The 3166-nt window shown below is 32.1% G+C and overlaps 1 protein-coding gene across 1 annotated transcript in view; it reads left to right on the top strand.

Annotated features, from left to right (window-relative positions):
* Window positions 1-3166, top strand: part of tbx19 (T-box transcription factor 19) — an 18803-nt gene that overhangs the window by 14618 nt on the left and 1019 nt on the right. The window lies entirely within an intron of this gene.

Raw genomic sequence — 3166 nt, 5'->3', positions numbered from 1 at the left:
AGTTTGGTGCAAAATTCCAGCTGTGGTGTTTCGTATTTCTGTTCAGTATTACTGAATTTTTTTGTTTTAAGTGTAAAATCATTAAAAAGTTGCGTACCTAACATTTTTGTTAATCAGCAAACAAATATAGGAATAAAGTAAATTAGATAAAGAATACAAACCTTTAAATAAACACAAAAAAAATTTCAAAATATTTTGTGTTAGGATTTATAGAAAAAAAACCCATTGTAAATAGAAGGATAATTTGCTTCTTCTACATTATGAAATATAAATGCAAAAAATAAAAATATTGAATATTTATCTTGTAAAAATGCTTTGAAAATATTGGGTAAAAATCATAAAGTTTTATAACCAAATTAAACAGAATTATTGGAGAGGTTTTTCTGCTCGTCACTGTAAAAAAAAAAAGATTATGTTGTCTTAAAATAAATAAAATATATGCAAAACACATGGTAGAAAATACATCTTAAACCTATAAAAACAAATGTTACTGACTGATTAATAACGGGTCATTTTAAATTTAACGTGTCGCCGTTCGACCACTGCGTTCAAAGCCGGCTCGTTATTCCCAGGTGGAGAGAGGACTCGCGCCGATACGAACAACGACAAGAAGGAATAAAGTTTTAAAATGTAATTTCTATTAAGGCCGATAAAAGTTACAGAATTATTTGAGCTGGAAGGTGGAAGCAGAAGTCCGTCTGACTTCCTGTTAACACTATCTGAGGCTGCCAACGTTATCTTTAAAACTCAAAGTTTTTAATGTTTTTACGTTTAGGATCATGTAAATTTAGCAGGATTTCTATTAATAATAAATCGTGTATATGTTTGTTTTTGGAATACTTATACACGATTCCAATTACAGCGCAGAAAGATTCATCAAATGTTACACATATTTAATAAAACTTTTTTGTACTGTCAATTTTTTTTTGTGTTGTTTAATTTATAGAAAATAACCCTGGACGATTCTTTAACTTTATGACAGTTGGTGTTCTTTAGGGGAAAAATTGAACACCTTACATAAATGATTTAAAATACTGCTTTTAGATTTTTTTTTCCAAAACAAACTAGTCTGAAATAAAAACAGTATAATTTTTTTTAATTGTTACTTTACCTCCTTAAAGGCTTTTTGTCCACAAATACTTTTTCACCCATTAGTACAATCAAAAGGACTGGTTTTGTGGAAATTTAAAAAAATAAACTTCCAGTCGGATCTTGGCCAAATCAGGTATCCGAAAGCGACGCCTTATTTTCTGTGAAGCATGCGCATGTGGCTCGGGGTCCAACTGAGTTTTAAAAATTTATTTATTTTTAAAATAATTTTTATATTTTTGTTACTCTTTTAAACTCCACTCAGGCGCAATGCAATTTTCTGTTTAGTTTTTTTTGCTTATACTGAATATATCACCGAGCTGCTGGAGCTCGGTGCATCAGCGGTTGAGGCCTTTGGGTAAGCCCTTCTCAACCAAGGAGTGTTTGATTCTTCAGCCGACATGCACGTGGAACTGCCTTTTTACTAAATATTTACTTGTGCAACATGCAAGTGTTTTGCTCTTTACATCCAAACTAAGACAATTTTATTTGACAAGTGGACTTGCGGAACTCCGCATCAACGTCTAGCCGGGAAATAGTTTCCTCTTCCGGTTTAAGTCGAAGACTTCAGGTGAATTTTTACTGACACTCTCACACTTAAAGCAAAGCATCACCTAGTGAACTAATATAAAATCTAAAGCATAGGGACAAAGATAAAATAATAAAAAAAAAAAATACTGAAGGGATGCATTATTTTATGCTATGATAATTATATGATCAGAAAATGCATTTATAATGGACTTTCTATATGGTCGGTTTTTTTCCCCTAGAGGATAGTAACGTTAGTGCGAGGTTACAGGAGCATTTGAAAAAATTCTAGAAAAATTAGAAAGATTTTAGGCTTTGTCAAAAACAATCATGTTTACTGACAGCACTAAAAAAATAAAAAAAAGCGAACAAAAATAAATGTGTGGCCAGTTCTTGCCTATGAGAACCTCTGTGGGTTAAACTTACTTATAAATTTGTCAAATTTTCACAAAGATTTGAGGATTTTAATCTGGCAAAGTCTGGAATATAGAACAATATGGGAACCCAGTTTTTTTGTGTGTTTTCGTTTTTTTTTTATATCTGTAGGTTTTATACCAACTTCTGCAGACTTGGGGCTGTTTTAACCATTCGTATATCAAAAGGTTCAGCTCATTCAAGAGATGGGCGCTCTCTTTTTTTGTACATTTATTAATTTTCAAAGTTTACTTACAAATATTTTCTCCACAGAAACACAAAGATTTTTTCAGTTCCTTAAAAAAATTCTCTTTGAAATCTGCTTCAGCTACTGTCTCTGTTTGCGTCTTATGACACTTTGAGCTAGCATTTTGCTATTTGTAGCTTTTACCTAGTGTTTATTTACAACATTTGATAAATTAGGCTTTTTAGCTAGTATTTTGTTCCTTTTATATTTTTTTTATTGTCAACTTTTGATTTGTAGTTAACCTTAAGCTATTTTTAGCAAGTATTTCCCTACTTTTATCTAATATGCTCTTTTCGTCCTTAGCTACGTTTAGCTTTTAGCTAGTATTTGTTTATTTTCAAGGGGTTTAGTTAGGGATGTGGCGTGCGATATGGCATAAAATTCATATCACGATATGCATTGTGATGGGTGGCGGTAACGATATATATCACAATATGTTTTAGGTGTAAAACTTGCAATAGGAATGAAAAAAGCACAGGGTGTCCTTTTGCCATTATTTATTTTGAAAACTGCTATACCACAAAATAATCTCAATTAAGAAAATTCCACTACTAGGTCCAGAGAGTTTTTAAATAAAAAACAAATCAAGTATTAGGTTTCTTTCTTGTGCAAAACAGTGCAAAATATATCAAATTTAGTTTAACCATATATTTTTAAACAAAAGAATATGTTGTTAACTCTTAACAGTTTCCAGTCTTACTTAAGAACTGAACAGCAACAGAGCAGCATGTTACACTGAAACACTTCACCCTCCAACCTTCTAGTGGGCGTCTCCTTCCGCTTTAAGGAGAGCTGACACAAAATGGCGACCAGTTTCCTTTGTGGCTTTGACCAGAGGGTCTCGCAGTAAAATCACACAACACAGTGTTCTTTACACAGTTTTACCCC

Source organism: Nematolebias whitei, chromosome 23 (assembly GCF_014905685.2).
Source record: "Nematolebias whitei isolate Nwh7 chromosome 23, NemWhi1, whole genome shotgun sequence".
Taxonomy (NCBI): Eukaryota; Metazoa; Chordata; class Actinopteri; order Cyprinodontiformes; family Rivulidae; genus Nematolebias; species Nematolebias whitei.
Note: the sequence above shows the minus strand (reverse complement) of the source record. Positions and strands in the feature narration are given on the sequence as shown.